Genomic DNA, 18,694 nt, shown 5'->3' on the forward strand with positions numbered 1-18,694 from the left:
TTTGCATATAACAAATTACTTTAAAGTAAAGAAGAGCTTAAGCCCTTTTACAACATTTGATCAAATCAAATTACAACCAAAATCTAATCTACACATTCCCATGGTTCAAACAAATTTGAAACGGCCTTTCACATAGCTCAATTATATTAGGCTTAGGTTCATAATCACCCTTTAATTAATTAACACTTTAACTAATTAAATTGAATGCAACATTTTCATTTGGTTTTTGACACACCCCGTCCCGAAGGAGGGCATGCTGGCCGTCACGTGAGAGTGACGTAACCATTTGCACAGTACGGAAGCTTTAAGATACAATTTATAAGTTGATACACCCGAAGGTGAGTCCTAATTTTGTCCAATCTGTCAGAACACCGTCGAATTCCTCGTAGTCACCACACCTTTGTGATTCCTGAACCTGGAGGGGCGCAAAACCAAAATTGAGTGGGTCAGTAAAACAATTCTTTTTCCAAATCCAAACATTTCTCAAAACGTTGTAACCCCTCTCCGTAAAACCTGTATACTTTCCCAGAAATGTAAAATATAAATATACATATATATTCTCAAGACTTCAAGTCGTTAACTCAACATTTTCATAACAATTATGCCATGCCACATCATCTCAACATTTCTCATATTAATTATGCCATGCCACATCATCTCAACAGTAATAAGGTATGAATGCATCAACATAATCATATCAGGTGCAAGAAAGTAATCAACCGTAGGCCTCTAATAGCCATGTACGGTTGAACCTAGAGCTCAAAATCTATCATTATCACTCTACCGGAGTCACCTCTGTGACCCGTCCGGCCTTCTGCACGCAAGTTACGCTCTAGTGCTTCTCATAAATCATCTATGCACATAATCTAAGGTCACCCACCAGTCGGAATCTCACTAACACTCTCGCGACTGGTCTGTCGTACCCACTCCGCGTGGACTGTACGACTAGCATCTACTTGGATCCAAGGCGAGCGTGCGATGCGGTGAATACTATAAGCACTAAACCATGGTGCAGGATTTGAGCTCAATATATATCATCATCATCATAACAGTAATTAAATACTCATCTGTGCGTCCACCGCACCATTTCATACATATGCATCATAAATCAATTCTTACCTGTGCGTCCACCGCACCAATTCATACATATGCATCATAAATCAATTCTTACCTGTGCGTCCACCGCACCAATTCATACATATGCATCATAAATCAATTCTTACATGTGCGTCCACCGCACCAATTCATACATATGCATCATATATTAATTCATGCATGGCATTTCAACTCACATTTCTATATACTTTTCATATCAATTCTATGCATGGTATTTCACTTCCCGTTTTTCCACATAACTCATATGCATTTCATTTTAAACATATTTTCATTTCAATTCAATTTCTGGGAAACGTCAAGTATATATATATACGGAAAACAAAACTGCCCACTCACCTGGAGTTCGTCCAACAACTCCCTAGCACCACACATCAAGGCGTCATGACGATCGCCGCCTAGAATAGTAATCAAATCCAGGCTCAGAATTCATATCGATAGAATACATAACTTATATAAAATACGTCACTACGTTGATCGATCCGGAAGATCTGCCACTCAGATTTTAAATCCATAACTTCCAAAGGTCCACATTATACCTCTAGGACAACATCCTAAAATTTCATTACCATCCAACGGTCGGATCTCCGTCAATTTCCAAAACTAAGTGACGGTTAACATTTTATTTTATGAACTTACAATTCCAATTCCGGAAGATCCGTAACTCGGATTCCCAATCCGTAAGTTCCAATAATCCTCAAATATTACGTATTACAACGTATCAAAGTTTGGTGACGATCCAACGGTCGGATCATCAATTCACATTTTCACCTAAATGTGAAAACTATAAAACGTTATTTGAACACCTAACCAACAATCCTCAATAACTTTCTCATACGGTGTTCAATTTAGGTATATGAATATACCACAGTGATCTACTCGACGTCACGGACGTCGACATATTTTTAAAATAATTTTATTTTTATTTTTTATTTTTACTGTAGCACCTTCTTCTTCCTTGGGTCGCCGGACTGGTTTTTCCGGCGGCCGTTTTCCGGGCAGTTTTTCAAATTGCCATAACTTTGTCATTTCTCAACGAAATCAAGTGATTCAAAAACGAAAGTTGTAGCCCTTGAAGAGACAAAGAGAATTGTACCTTGCACAACACCTAGTTCGCCGTGGTTTGGCCGGAAACTGCCTCGAAAGCCTCGGAGGTCGCCGGAAACTGGGTATTTTTCAAATGAGTATAACTTCTTCAATACTCAACGAAATTGAGTGAAACAAAAAGGAAAGTTGTAGTACTTGACGAGACGAAGAGATTTATACCTACCTCGACTCCTAACTCGCCGGGGATTCGCCGGAAAATGCCTCGAAAGCTCCGGCCAAACTTTGAACTTATCGATCTCCGTGTTCTTACGTCCAAAAACTTCCAACGAAGCACTCCGAGCTTCCTTGGAACCTCACTAAGCTCACTGTGAGCTTGGATTGTCCTAAAACAAAGTCAATTCGAAGATCATGAACAGTGCACTTTCACGGGGAGTTTAGAATCTAGGTTTTCCGAAGTAAAACTTACCTGAAATTGGTGTCTACGTGATCGTGGAGTCTCCAGGAGTTCGATGGTGGTCTTAACTCCGTCGTTGGTGGAAGTTTAAGGTTGTTTTGTGGTTGGTTTGTTCGAACGGAGAAGAAGAGTGACAGAGAGAGAGAGATTCGTGAGGGAGGAGAGAGAGAGACAGTATGCAGAAAATAGGGAGAGGATTGAGGGGTGTGGGGATCCCACGTGTCCAACTCAATCCAAATTGTTAAATTTTCGCCCCTTAGTCCCGTTTAAGGGCATTTTCGTCTTTTCATGTCCTCGGAATTAAAATTCCGGGACGGGCTGTGACAATCTTCCCTCCTTATAGAATTTCGTCCCCGAAATTCCAGCAACCAACTAAATCAACCATACTCCAACAATAGCTTCGGGTAAATCTTTCTCATCCGATCCTCTTTCTCCCACATACTTTTCTACTGAATGATTTCCTTCACAAAGCTTTTACTACTTACTCTGTCTTAATTCTCAGGACCTTCTTTTTCCAATCCAAAGTCGTCCTTGATTCCTTATCAAGTCGAATCCAATTTAATTCTCAATAGTTACACCAGAATCTCATGTGACGAATCTGCCACCTAGTGACAACGCATCGAATCATAAAATATGTTTTGCACCTTAACCAATTCTGAGGGCATCACAAGCTTGTAAGCAACTTCACCAACTTTTCGATAATCACTTAAGTCCGATTAACTTAGGATTTAACTTACCTTCTTTCTCTACCTTGGTTAATTCTTAAATTTCTTCGTCAAGCATTTAAGTTTCGAGTACGACCTTACCAAACAGGCCTAACTTGAAATTTAACAAGTATAACTTCTTCTCGATCTTTCATTCTTAACTTTACTTTAGTTGGTTTCCAATCCACAAGAAGATAATCTTGGCAAACGTGCCAGACATTAATCTTACTGTAGTCTTCTCGCCAAGTGCTTGAGCTAGAACAAACTTTACGATCACCCTGATCGTACAATCATGTTCATTAAGCAATACAATTCACTTTCGCTGCCTCATATCAAAATCCTTCCAAGTAATGGATATTGAAGACTTTTTGGATTCGTAAAAATCTTGCATTCTTACCAAATATAATGCCTTCATAACTTCACAGCAAGAATGGTAATCATGATTTCTAAGTCACCCGTAGGGTAATTCATCTTATGAGATTCCATTTATCGTGAAACGTATGCAATCACCCTAACATTTGCATCAACATGCATCCAATACCATTCAAGAAACATCACTAAAAAGTTATGATTACCACTATTCTCTGGGAATACCAAAATACGTGCATGAGTGAGGAAATACTTCAGTTGTTGAATCCTTTGCTCACAATTTCCTTCCCACTCATACATAACCTCTTTTCTCAACAGTCTCGTCAATGACAAAGCAATGACTGAAAAATCTTTCACAACCATCCAAGATAGCCTGGTAAGCTAAGAAATTCTGAATCTCAATTATGGCTTGTGGTTGTTCCAATTTCTCAATTCTGCTGCCTTTTAAGAATTCATTTGAATACCTTAAGCAGATATAACCAATCTCAGAATGCCACTTGATTCATCCAACATTCGCATTTGCTAAACTTAGCATACAACCAACGTTCTCTTAATCTTTGCTTCACCGACTTAATACGTTTACATGCTCTGCTCTGGCTCAGAATATGCCAGAATATCTTCAATAAAAATGATATCAATCTATCAAGGCATTATTGGAATACTTCATCCATTAACTCATAAAACAGCATGAGTATCCACATAGCATCACCAAACTTCATAAGGACCATAACAAGTCCAGAAAACCATCTTATGATCAATGTCACTTATAATATTCAATTGGTAGTAACCAGATCTCAATTCAATCTTTGAATCTTCGCAATTACTTCTGAGCTGGTTAAATAAACATCAGTACATCACCATGGATAACGGTTCTCAATCGTTACCCGACTCCATTGTCTATAATCAATGAACAGTCTCAAGATCCATTTTTCTTCCTCACCAACAAACTGGGCTCCTCAAAAGTGTTGTACTAGGTTGAATAAAACTTTTATCAACCAATTCTCTCAACTGAATTTCCAATTCCCTTAACTCATCCTGAACCAATCTCCAATATAAATTTATACCTGGCAACAAATCAATAATGAACCTCATATCTCTGCCTGAAGGCAATCCAGGTATACTTTCAAGGAAGACATCAAGAAAAGTCTAACTCTTTCGACATTATTCACACTACTCCAAACAACATCATTTAGCACCACATGAGCTAAGTATTTTTGACAGCCTTTCGAAAACAATCTCTTTGCTCTCACAGCATAAATAACAGCCTGACTCAATCCATTTTGCATACTTACAAAAGTAATCTCTGTTCATCCAGATCGATGGAAAGTACTGGTTTCCCATAACATTTCGTCTTGTCACAATTATAACCAACCAATCTAATGGAACAGAATTAACTGATACAATATATATTCTATTACTACTGAACATTCTAAATAAGTACAACACTAACATAAAATAATCTACCGGTTTGCTTGCTTAACGAATCCACGAATGAGTTATTAATATTACGGTCTGCAGCCCGCAATACTGATAAATCATCGTTGTCTCGATAAGTAGGCAACCACTCTCAAAGATATAACATTACTATTTTGTCACTCAATGCAAAATACATACACTCATCTCAACTACATTTATTTACTACTCTCTAGGTAATAACATACATAATAAGAAATATATCAGCCGAAGTCAACTAGAATGATCAATACGACTGATTCAACTCTTATCTCAATAATACGTCGGCCGGATCCACTCCGCGTGGTCGGTACGGCCGAGCCTATAACTCACCAATTTCTCATGTGTCAGTCGAATCCACTTCTCATGGTCTGTACAGCTGAACATATAACTCATCAAATCTCTTTGTACTCACGGTCAATCCGACCAAACTACTAAGTCCATAACTCTGCTGAATCGACACTATGATATCATGGAAAATTGTTGAGTACAACTGATTCTAGGGACGATTCACAATTCTGTGTCCCCTCTGTTCACATAAACACATTCATTAATTTCACACTTCCCAAAGTGTTAATTTTGTACCTGCTGCACAAGGTACATTTCCTTTACTCGAGACACCTTGTCTCAAATATCGGGGATTACCAGTATATCCATCACTTTTATTCTGACCAGCGACATTAAAACCTCAGCTGGAAAAATTAACTCTAGCTTCACTTCTTTCGAAGCTCTGAATCTTTCTATATCCTTGATATGACGAATCATTAACTTTATCGTCTTCATTTGATTCCCATTCATTTCTTATTCTTCTTTATTCTCGTTGCTCATGTTCTCAGAGTCCTCAAGACTCAACAGCATCTCGTATATTCCTGGTAAGAAGTACAATGGATAGTGGTCACCCAAAATACCACTTCCCTTTTGCCACCCAGCTTAAAACAACATAACACCTCCACCAAATTAACAACAATATCTGGATGGAACGAGGCAAGTCTGAAAACTTTCTATAATATCCCTCGATCATCACCTTCCTTGTCTCATATTTGTAAACTCTTGTTTACTACCATCGATAAATGCCGGAGGGATAAACTTTTCCTTTAAACAAGTCCTTAAACAATTCTCAATCGACTGATTCCTCTGGTGACAACAATTCATACTCCTGTTTCCACCAGGATACAAATTCATAACCAAAACCAGGTAGTCGTCTCGACCCCCTGTCAGAAGGAAGATTCCTTTGACTTGCATAACCTGAAACATCTTTTCCAAATGGTTAAACCGTTACTTCGCTCCCTCAGGTTCATCATTTCATAAGGTGATTCAAATTCAACTCATAACCCGTCTTAAAATGTCCATTTTGATAATATACTGAATCACCATAATAATAGTTTCCCCCAAACCGCTAAATCAGGGAGACTAAATTCCTCTAACTACGTGGTTTGCTACGAGGCGGTGTAGTTCTGACAGAATTCACTAGAACTTCTCAAAATATCCAAGATTGCAACCATGCTCTGATACCAAATGACACACCCCGTCCCGAAGGAGGGCATGCTGGCCGTCACGTGAGAGTGACGTAACCATTTGCACAGTACGGAAGCTTTAAGATACAATTTATAAGTTGATACACCCGAAGGTGAGTCCTAATTTTGTCCAATCTGTCAGAACACCGTCGAATTCCTCGTAGTCACCACACCTTTGTGATTCCTGAACCTGGAGGGGCGCAAAACCAAAATTGAGTGGGTCAGTAAAACAATTCTTTTTCCAAATCCAAACATTTCTCAAAACGTTGTAACCCCTCTCCGTAAAACCTGTATACTTTCCCAGAAATGTAAAATATAAATATACATATATATTCTCAAGACTTCAAGTCGTTAACTCAACATTTTCATAACAATTATGCCATGCCACATCATCTCAACATTTCTCATATTAATTATGCCATGCCACATCATCTCAACAGTAATAAGGTATGAATGCATCAACATAATCATATCAGGTGCAAGAAAGTAATCAACCGTAGGCCCTCTAATAGCCATGTACGGTTGAACCTAGAGCTCAAAATCTATCATTATCACTCTACCGGAGTCACCTCTGTGACCCGTCCGGCCTTCTGCACGCAAGTTACGCTCTAGTGCTTCTCATAAATCATCTATGCACATAATCTAAGGTCACCCACCAGTCGGAATCTCACTAACACTCTCGCGACTGGTCTGTCGTACCCACTCCGCGTGGACTGTACGACTAGCATCTACTTGGATCCAAGGCGAGCGTGCGATGCGGTGAATACTATAAGCACTAAACCATGGTGCAGGATTTGAGCTCAATATATATCATCATCATCATAACAGTAATTAAATACTCATCTGTGCGTCCACCGCACCATTTCATACATATGCATCATAAATCAATTCTTACCTGTGCGTCCACCGCACCAATTCATACATATGCATCATAAATCAATTCTTACATGTGCGTCCACCGCACCAATTCATACATATGCATCATAAATCAATTCTTACATGTGCGTCCACCGCACCAATTCATACATATGCATCATATATTAATTCATGCATGGCATTTCAACTCACATTTCTATATACTTTTCATATCAATTCTATGCATGGTATTTCACTTCCCGTTTTTCCACATAACTCATATGCATTTCATTTTAAACATATTTTCATTTCAATTCAATTTCTGGGAAACGTCAAGTATATATATATACGGAAAACAAAACTGCCCACTCACCTGGAGTTCGTCCAACAACTCCCTAGCACCACACATCAAGGCGTCATGACGATCACCGCCTAGAATAGTAATCAAATCCAGGCTCAGAATTCATATCGATAGAATACATAACTTATATAAAATACGTCACTACGTTGATCGATCCGGAAGATCTGCCACTCAGATTTTAAATCCATAACTTCCAAATGTACCTTGCACAACACCTAGTTCGCCGTGGTTTGGCCGGAAACTGCCTCGAAAGCCTCGGAGGTCGCCGGAAACTGGGTATTTTTCAAATGAGTATAACTTCTTCAATACTCAACGAAATTGAGTGAAACAAAAAGGAAAGTTGTAGTACTTGACGAGACGAAGATATTTATACCTACCTCGACTCCTAACTCGCCAGGGATTCGCCGGAAAATGCCTCGAAAGCTCCGGCCAAACTTTGAACTTATCGATCTCCGTGTTCTTACGTCCAAAAACTTCCAACGAAGCACTCCGAGCTTCCTTGGAACCTCACTAAGCTCACTGTGAGCTTGGATTGTCCTAAAACAAAGTCAATTCGAAGATCATGAACAGTGCACTTTCACGGGGAGTTTAGAATCTAGGTTTTCCGAAGTAAAACTTACCTGAAATTGGTGTCTACGTGATCGTGGAGTCTCCAGGAGTTCGATGGTGGTCTTAACTCCGTCGTTGGTGGAAGTTTAAGGTTGTTTTGTGGTTGGTTTGTTCGAACGGAGAAGAAGAGTGACAGAGAGAGAGAGATTCGTGAGGGAGGAGAGAGAGAGACAGTATGCAGAAAATAGGGAGAGGATTGAGGGGTGTGGGGATCCCACGTGTCCAACTCAATCCAAATTGTTAAATTTTCGCCCCTTAGTCCCGTTTAAGGGCATTTTCGTCTTTTCATGTCCTCGGAATTAAAATTTCGGGACGGGCTGTGACAGTTTTTGTATCCATAAAATTGATTTAAATGGAGCTAAACAAAATGAAAATCCAATTCTCATTTAAAGAGACAAAACAATTTTGTTCTCTACTTAATTTGGGCCATAAAGCAATTAACCTCAACTTTTGGGCTATATTGCAAAACTTTTGGGGTCACTTTGTAAAGACACAAAAGTCCACTACTTCATGTAATTACAATAGAACCCAAAATTTAATCAATGTAAAAACTTCATTAAAGGATCAAAACAATTTGTCCTTTAGCGTTTTTGGACCTAAACGTAAAAACGTAAACTTTTGGGCCAAAGTGCAAATACACAAAAGTATCAAAACTTTGTGTAATTGCATAAAAGCCCCAAAAGTACTCCCACTTGAGGGAGGGCCGGTTTTGGAAGAAGAAATGGAGTGATGTGTGTGTTGATTTGTAGTTTGACATAAAGCATGCAAGTGCACAAGTGGTGTGTGTGAAAGGGTTTTAATCCTTTCACACCCACCATTATTTCTATTGCCATTTAAACAAATATCTAAAACATTTAAACATTTGAAAATGCATAAAACATAAACTTTATGAAATAAATCAAAACTTTGAATCAAAACACAAACCTTTTTGTTCTTGGCAAAAATGTCAAGAACAATGAAGAACATTCATGAAAAACCCAAAATTTTTCCATGAATTTTTTTTCACCCAAAAACATTCCAAAACCATTCAAACTTTAGGGAAATAACATCTAACCAAACTAGGGTACATAAGGGTTCCAAAAGTCACTTGAAAACACTTTTAACAAGTCAAACAAGAACCCAAAAATCCACCCTTTGTATTTGGCCGAAAATTCCCAAAGTCATGGCACCAAATTTTAGCTCCAATATTCATGCTCATATGAACTACATCTACAACATTTGAGATGGCAAATTTTCTAGCAAAATTTACATTCAAAAAACAAGAATAAAGCTTGTAACATATTACAACTTTTAAATCACAAACGATGAACTACAAAACCCAAAAGGATTCACCAACTACTAGACCTAGGCTCTGATACCACTTGAAGGATTATTTTGTGAAAACAAGTTCATTTAAGCAACATCAATAAGCATGCAATTAACAATTAAAGGCGGAACCATGCTAGCATGCACTTAAAAACAAAACATTAACCATGAAATTCAAAGCCTAGTAGATTGGTGAACCAAGAATCAACTCAAAACATAGTGAGTTGAAATTTATACGTTTGTAGATTCCTCTTTGCATAAGCAAAGGCTAATCACCCAAAGAGAGGGCCTTCATTCCTTGCATCTTAAATCTATGGATTTGGATGGAAGAATAGGTTTCTCCAAGTTCCCAAAATTGAGAACCTCTAAGTCTCTTCACCAAGGAGAGATTGGAGAAGAAATGAGTGACCTTGGAGTAGTGGGATTGCAAGATGCACCCCCCAAGGTGGCCGGCCTCTTTAGAGAGAAATGGAGAGACAAGTTCTCACCAATTTTCTCCAAAACAAACCCTTAAATGAATTTTGGCTATAAAGTCATATTTATACCTTTATTCATTTGAGTGGCAAACTTGTAAATAAGTCCAAGTTCACTACCCTAAACAATATGGCCGGCCATTAGGATATTTTGGACTAATTGGGCCTTTGTGAATCATTATTCATTAAGTTGTCATACAACTTAAGTTAATGGGCTTGACGTTCGAAGCCCATTGGGCCTTAAGGTCCAAAACTATCCCGAGGTCTTTAACGAACTTATTCGTTTGATTAATTAACATATTAATTAATCCTTGCCATAAATAAATGATTAAACCATTTAATCATTCTTACTCATCTCCATTGTTTCTTCAATCTCCACCTTACACGGTGTGCGATCCATTAGGTTCCTTTTAGCGAGGCAGTGGGCGATTAAAACCATTTTACATCGATTGTGAATTGAAACTTACTTTCAATTCTCCCTTTAGTGATTACACACGTTTAGGGCTTCCACAAACCATGAGTGACACCTTGCAGCATATCATGGTTACCCAAGCTAATCAGAAGAGGTAGAGAAAACCTATTCAGTTTGGGATTACAAATGCAATACGGTCTTTCTCTAATACAATACTCTTGACCACATTGTTTGGTTTAATAGTTTATTTATTCATGTCTACTATCCAATGTGATTCATGTGCTTATATGATTACTTTGAATGTGATTTGGAACGCATTCCTAAATCTCATTCATACTCTGGCCAGAGATTCTAAATCATATCATAGAGTATTCTCCCTCAAACGGTTTGAAGGTTAGAGATCCCTTGTTGCGCATTCACTTGCCTCCATGACTAAGTGGCTTAACCCCAACGATGCCGTGGACACCCCGATGGGGTGACTTTGACATAATCAAAGATCAAGGACTTAACCACAAGACAACTGTGATGCCTCAGGTTAAAGGACTAATTTGCATTATCCCAAACATGAGTTCTCATGTGACATGAGTATGAGAACTCTTCGTTGATCACGTTCAGTGAACTCATTCTCTACTGAGCACCTACGTACTTGTCTTGATGTCACACACACCAATGACTCGAGACTAGTCACTCTCCCTGAGAGAAGACATAGCACGTACCGATCTTGACGGACTGTCAATGCCCAATTGGCAATCCTATGATCAGGAACATTTAGGATGTGTCTACGAAAGAATGGTCTCATGAATCTAACTTCATTAGATTACATTCTTCCAATCACATATTCCTTGGACTTTATCGTTTAAGCATATAACATTTATATGAGACGGCTCAAACAATAATCTTTGCCCTTTATAGTTAAACTAGATTAGTTTAACATGTAAAATGTCCGTAAAGTATCAACATATGATTGGCTTTAGGGCACATTTCCAACACGTCCCACTCGAACTCGTCCCGCTCGAACTTAACATCCTTCTTGGTCAACTTTGTTAGTGGCAAAGCAATCATAGAAAAATCTTGAACAAACCGTCGATAGTAACTTGCTAGACCAAGAAAACTCCATACCTCAGTGACGATTCGTGGCTGTTCCCAATTCTCCACTGCTGCAATCTTTTGAGGATCTACTTGAATTCCTTGTGCCGATACTACATGCCCCTAAAATGCCACTTGATTCAACCAAAACTGACATTTACTGAACTTGGCATACAACTGATGCTCTCTCAATTTCTTTCATACCAAGTTAAGATGTCGAATATGTTCTGCTTTTGACTTAGAGTATACCAGAATATCATCGATAAAAACAATGACAAACCTATCAAGATATTGCTGGAATACCTCATTCATTAACCTCATGAAAACTGCAGGTGCATTAGTCAATCCAAATGGCATCACAAAAAATTCATAATGTCCATAACGGGTCCTGAAAGCCCTTTTAGGTATATCATCACCTTTAATTTTCAACTGATAATAACAAGATCTCAAATCAATCTTAGAGAACACACACGCACCTTTGAACTGATCAAACAAATCATCGATACGAGGTAATGGATAATGGTTTTTAATCGTTACATGATTCAATTGCCTGTAATCAATACATAATCTCAAAGTTCCATCTTTCTTTCTCACAAACAACACTGGAGCTCCCCAAGGTGAAGTACTAGGTTGAATGAAACCTTTATCTATTAATTCCTGTAACTGAGGAGTCAAAGATATAGCATCCGTACCTGGAAGCAAATCAATCGAAAACTCCACATCTCTGTCTAGCGGCAATCCAGGCAAATCATCTGGGAATACATCAGAATAGTGCCTGACTACTCCAACTTCCTCCACAGTGCTAGGAACAACATCATTTAACACCACATGTGCTAAGTATCCTTGACAACCTTTCGATAACAACTTCTTTGCTCTCATGGCAGAAATAACACCATGTCTCACCCCATTTCTTTCACTCACGAAAGTAACCTCTGGTAGTCCAGGATGATGGAAAGTAACAGATTTCCTGAAACAATCTATATGGGCACGATTATAATGCAACCAATCCGCCCCTAAAATCACATCAAAATCCACAATATCTAACGGGACAAGATTGGCTGGCATAACTACACCATCTACCATCACTGGACACCCTGGATAAACACTATCAACATAACATTTGTCCCCTCTAGGCATAGCAAACTCTAAATCAAATCCTAGAGGTGTAGGGTGAGGTTGTGTCATTTGAGCAAACGTATGAGAAATCACAGAATGTGTAGCACCGCAATCAATCAAAACTCTAACAAAGTGACCAAGAATATTTAACGTACCCATAATCAAGTCCGGATGATTCTGAGCAACTTGCAGTGAGATGTGATTAACACGTCCCTGAGCTTGCTGTCATCCACCACGACCTCTGTTGCCTTGATTACCTCACCCCTGAGAAGTACGTCCATGTCCTGACTGGCTAGACTACCTAGGCGGTCCTGCACTGCTAGCAGCAACCTCTCCCTGTCGGGGCTGACCTCCCTGATGCCACTGAGATCCACTAGCTGGCATGGAAGAATAAGAAGTATAACTTCTAGGGTCTTGGGAATACCCAGTCTGAGAATAAGGATCCTAGGGATACTGATATTGTCCGGAAGCATAGGGAGCAGTATCACCCTGGTAGTGGTAAGCACCACCACGACCCGTCTAACCATAACTGCCTGATCCAAAATTCTGCTGAATCGGCATTGGAGGCGGCATAGCAGACTGCTGAGATCTCTGCTGACTCTAGGAACTTTGTACAGCCCTATGCCCCATCTGTCCACAAGTGTAGCAAGCACCACTTCTCCTACAGTCTCCATGATGTCTAAAATTACAACGGCGGCACAACGGAGCACCAGAACCACTAGCACCACCAAAATCTCTCTGTCACTGAAACCTGGGTCCTCCAGCAAATCTTCCACCTCTCCTCGGGCCTGTGACACTAAATCCTCCACTGGAAGAACTCAAGCTCGCTCCACTTTTCTTGAAATTCTGTGTCTTACGGGGTCCCTGAGTGGAGATGCCTTTACCCTTATCATCTTTCTTCTGATTTTCATTCTTATCTTCATCATCCTCACTGTTACTAGGAAGGTTGTCGGAATCCTCCATCCAAACCAAAATCTCAGAAAACTTATGATAATCGGTGCAAGGAAGCGCACTAGCAAAAGTCCGCCATTTCCTTTTAGTTCCCAGCTTAAAACGGTGAAGCATCTTTGCCTGATTACCAGCTGTATCAGGATCATAACGAGATAAGTCTATAAATTTCGGGTAATACTCATGCGCCCACATATTTTTTTGCTTCAGTTGAGTGAACTCCTGCTTCTTACGATCAATGTACTCCGGAGGGACAAATCTTTTCATAAAATTCTCTTTGAATACTTCCCAGTCAGCTGCCATCTCAGGCGACAAGAACTTAGTCTGATTTACCCACCAAGCTACTGGCTCTCATCCTAAAAACCAAGTAGTGGTCTCAACCCATCTATTAGCAGGAAGATTCCCTTGACTCTACATCACCTGAAAAGTCTTCTCAATATGGTCTAACCACTTTTCTGCCCCTTCATGACCCTTATTACCCATGAAACGGTCCAATTTCATATTATACATAGTCTCTAGGGGTGTTCTTTGAGGAGGAGGAGGACAGATTGCATTCTGAAAGGCATGGGCCATCACTTCCCCTAATTGAGGTATATAAAGGAAATTAGACTCAGAAGCACGGCATGATTCCCTATGAGGCAGCACAGATCTAACAGAAGACACCAAAAGATCATTAGACCATTAACAATTTATACAGGACTGCAACCTAGGCTCTGATACCAAACTGATACACCCCGACCCTAGAATCAAGGCGTGTTGACCGTCACGTGAGCGTGACGTAACCAAAAGTGCAATGTGGAAGCAAAAGATAAGAGAAATACGAAGGAATAAAAACCAACTAGCATGCTAGAGTAAGTTTAAGTATAAATCACACAAATTTAGAGCATAAGTACTAGGTGCAATCTAGTAGGACCATAACTAAATTACAACACCCGTAGGTGAGTCCTACATTTATGTAGTCTGTCAGTACGCCGTGGGAATCCTCGTGGGCCACCAACGCTGCTAACTAGAACCTGGAGGGGCGCAAAACAAAATTGAGTGGGTCAGTAAAACCAAAGCTTTTCGAAAACATTTCATAAAAAACAATTCTAACCCCTCGCTGTAAAACATGTATACTTTCCCAGAAAGTAACATAATAGTATATAAATCCTCATATATCTCAAATCATCAATCTTTATCAAATCCAGAAAATATGCCATGCCATCAATGTCAATAACAGAATATGGATGCATCAATATAACAGGTGACAAAATGAATCAACCAAAGACCCTGCAGTTGGTCCTGTATGGTTAATTCTATAGCTCAATATCCAAACCAACTGGAGTCACCACGGTGACTTGTACGGCACTACTCTGCACATAAGTCGGAACTACCTGAAGTAGTCTGGACGAGAAGAATGGTGTAATAATACGCTTTAGTGCTTCTCTCATCAATCATTTGTGCACATAATCTAAGGTCACCTACCAGTCGAAACCACCTCTAGTGATCTGTACGACTAGCATGTCGGAACCCTCTCATGGTCTATACGACATGCACCTACTTGGATCAAAGGTGAGCGTGCGGTGCGGTGAATACTATAAGCACTAACACCAGGGGGTGCAGGTTATGAGCTCTCAACACAAATCACATCATCATTAATTCATATAAACCATATAAACTCACCTGATACTCACATGTGCATCCACAACACCAATTCACATATATATATGCATCAATTATCAATTCATATAATTCACAATATGCATGCATGGCATTTTAAAACATACTTTCTTTTAAATTCAATTTCTGGGAAATTCAGTAGTATATAGGTAATAACAGAAAATAACTGCCCACTCACTGGTAAGTCGAAGGGTCGTAGCCCCCGTGACGTCCCTATATGCGCTCGTCCTCGGGATAGGTATCACCTATATTCGAAACAACTATAAAAACGTTAATTAAAGCACATAACCGACAATTCGTAATAACTTCTCATACGATGCTCAATTTGGGCTTGTCACACGCCCCCACGCGCCGGGACAGGCACGGGTCCACGCGCCCCCCACGCGCATCATCCCCTACCTCCAGTCGCCGGAAAAACTCGCCGGTGTCGGAAACTGGGTAAACCTGCAATCACCCTTTTCTCGCTCGATTTTCAACCATTTTCCATGAAATTTTCACCAAAACTTCACAAATTACGAGAGGAAGAAGACTATACCTTTAAAAACTTCCAAAACCTTTGAAATCACATCGGGAAATTTCACCCAAAACCGGCCACCTTCGAACATTGTGATCCCTACGTCCAAAACCTTCCAACGAACGTCCCCGAGCTTCGTGAGAACCTCCTAAAGCTCACTATGAACTTGGATTGTCCTAAAAACCAACCATTACAATGTTCATAAATAGTACCCAAACCAGACCTCAAATTTTCAATGTGATATCGAGGGTTCTAAGTTCTAAAAATTGCACCATTCGAATCAGGATGTTGAAAGGATGAAGAACCTCACCTTTTTGGCGTCGATCCGCGATGATTCGAGGGTTTTTGGTGTTGGTCCGTACAAGCTGGAAGAGGGAGAGAGTGAACTGCGAGGGAGGAGAGAGAGAGAGTACGGGGAAGAGGGAGAGAAGAGTGTCCTCTGTGTGTGGTCCATTACCAAAACAAATCCAACTTCTTTCCCTAACCACACAAATTGCAAATAAGTTTTTAATCCATTTCAAATTTTCCAAACTTAGGAAAAATATGCATTATTCCATAATATGTCACACACATACCTTAACACCCGTCAAGGACAATTTCGTCATTTCTGACACACCCCATCCCGAAGGAGGGTATGCTGGCCGTCATGTGAGAGTGACGTAACCATTTACACAGTTCGGAAGCTTTAAACAAAAATACAATTACTAAGATGAAACACCCGAGGGTGAGTCCTACTTTTGTGAATTCTGTCAGAACACCGCTGGATTCCTCGTGGCCACCAAAGCTCTGCTATCTAAAACCTGGAGGGGCGCAAAACAAAATTGAGTGGGTCAATAAAACAAAGTTTTTCGAAAACATTTCGTTTAAAACATTTCTAACCTCTCGCGGTAAAACCTGTATACTTTCCCAGAAAAATAGTATATAAACATATATATATCATCAAAAGCTCAAATCACAATCCTTCAACGCTTTTCAGAAAGAATATGCCATGCCATGTCATATTGCCAAAATATAATATGAATGCATCAATATAAATCAGGCGAAATAATAAATCAACCGGAGACCCTACAGTGGTCCTGTACGGCTGATTCTATAGCTAAATATCCCATCCAGCCAGAGTCACCAACTGTGACCTGTACGGCCCTGCCGGAGTCACCAACTGTGACCTATACGGCACTACACTGCACATAAGTCGGAACTACCTATAGTAGTCTGTACGACTAAGATGGTGAAATAATACGCTCTAGTGCTTCTCTCATCAATCATCTGTGCACATAATCTAAGGTCACCTACCAGTCGGAACCCCTCTAATGGTCTGTACGACTGGCATGTCGGAACCACCTCTAGTGGTCTGTATGACTAGCATCAACTTGGATCCAAGGTGAGCGTGTGATGTAGGGTGAATAACATAAGCACTAACACCAGGGGTGCAGTTTATGAGCTCTCAACATAATTCACATCATCATTCATTCATATAAATCATATAAACTCACCTGATACTCACTTGTGCGTCCACAACACCAATTCACATATATATATATATATATATATATATATATATATATGCATCAATATCAATTCATATAATTTATAATATGCATCATGGCAATTGAAAACATACTTTCATATAAATTCAATTTCTGGGACAATTAATAGTATATAGGTAATACGAAAAACAAAAACTGCCCACTCACCTGGAGTTCGCCCTACAACTCCCTAGCACAACACATCAAGGCGTCATGACGATCGCCGCCTAGAACAATAATCAAATCCAACCTCAGAAATCATATCGATAGAATATGACTTATATAAAACACGTCACTACGTAGTTCGATCCGGAAGATCTGCAACTCAGATTTCAAATCCATAATTTCCAGAGGTCCACAATATACCTCTAGGATACCATCCTAAAATTTCATTACCATCCAACGGTCGGATCTCCGTCAATTTCCAAAACCAAGTGACGGTTAACATTCTATTTTATGAACTTACAACTCCAATTCCGGAAGATCCGTAAATCGGATTCCCAATCCGTAAGTTCCCATAATCCTCAAATATTACGTATTACAACGTATCAAAGTTTGGTGACGATCCAACGGTTGGATAGTCAATTCACATTTTCACCTAACCACGAATCGAAACGAACTTAGGTTCAATTACTCAATTTAAGTCCATCAAGTATTAAAATTGAACCTAAAACCTTAAACACATGCTAAGAATGACATTGGCGGCCCATTGGCCACGGGCTGCCGCAGGTGGCGGTCGGCCGCCCCGGCTCGCCGGAAAATCCAACTATTTCTAAAAATTCTCAAAAAAATACAGAATTGAAGATCTCAATGAGTAGAGCAACTTTCATACCTGAGGCGAAGGCCAATTTGGCCTGGAAACACTTCAAATTCATCAAATTCCGTGCGGACCCTAGAATTGGGTGAGTTCCAATTCGACCTTCAAATCAACTCCACCGTCCAAATCAAAGCTTGGGCTTTGTTCCAGGTCCTAAGGGAATACTAATAGTGTTAGTAATTGAAAGAAAACATGTCAAGATTTGAAGAATTTGGACAAAAAGGTCGTGGCACCCGTGTGGGTGTTCTTCGTGAAATCACCACGAAATTTCATGATTTTTTGGGTGAAACATGAAGAGGGAAGGCCTAGGTGTTGATTGGGAGTGGTACCTTGATCCAATTTGTGAGAAATCCGGTGAAA

General features: G+C 39.7%; 3 long non-coding RNA genes across 5 annotated transcripts; all 3 read right to left on the reverse strand.

Moving 5' to 3' along the window:
- Positions 1–349: 349 nt before the first annotated feature.
- Positions 350–2,836, reverse strand: LOC139196411 (uncharacterized). 2 transcript variants are annotated; one of them, XR_011581305.1, is made up of 5 exons: positions 2,627–2,836; positions 2,384–2,543; positions 2,210–2,278; positions 1,453–1,511; positions 350–409 (listed from the first exon to the last, which is right to left on the reverse strand). It is a non-coding gene; the product is annotated as an uncharacterized lncRNA (long non-coding RNA). The 2 variants fall into 2 exon arrangements; XR_011581303.1 differs by having other exon boundaries at positions 350–415.
- Positions 2,837–5,936: 3,100 nt separating this feature from the next.
- On the reverse strand, positions 5,937–8,697 carry LOC139196412 (uncharacterized). Of its 2 annotated transcripts, XR_011581306.1 has the most exons (5): positions 8,490–8,697; positions 8,247–8,406; positions 8,073–8,141; positions 7,882–7,940; positions 5,937–6,843 (listed from the first exon to the last, which is right to left on the reverse strand). It is a non-coding gene; the product is annotated as an uncharacterized lncRNA (long non-coding RNA). The 2 variants fall into 2 exon arrangements; XR_011581307.1 differs by lacking the exon at positions 7,882–7,940 and having other exon boundaries at positions 6,653–6,843.
- Positions 8,698–16,665: 7,968 nt separating this feature from the next.
- On the reverse strand, positions 16,666–18,483 carry LOC139196413 (uncharacterized). The gene is made up of 3 exons (XR_011581309.1): positions 18,350–18,483; positions 17,686–17,744; positions 16,666–16,791 (listed from the first exon to the last, which is right to left on the reverse strand). It is a non-coding gene; the product is annotated as an uncharacterized lncRNA (long non-coding RNA).
- Between the last annotated feature and the right edge of the window lie 211 nt (positions 18,484–18,694).

Source organism: Malus domestica, chromosome 01 (assembly GCF_042453785.1).
Source record: "Malus domestica chromosome 01, GDT2T_hap1".
Classification (NCBI taxonomy): Eukaryota; Viridiplantae; Streptophyta; class Magnoliopsida; order Rosales; family Rosaceae; genus Malus; species Malus domestica.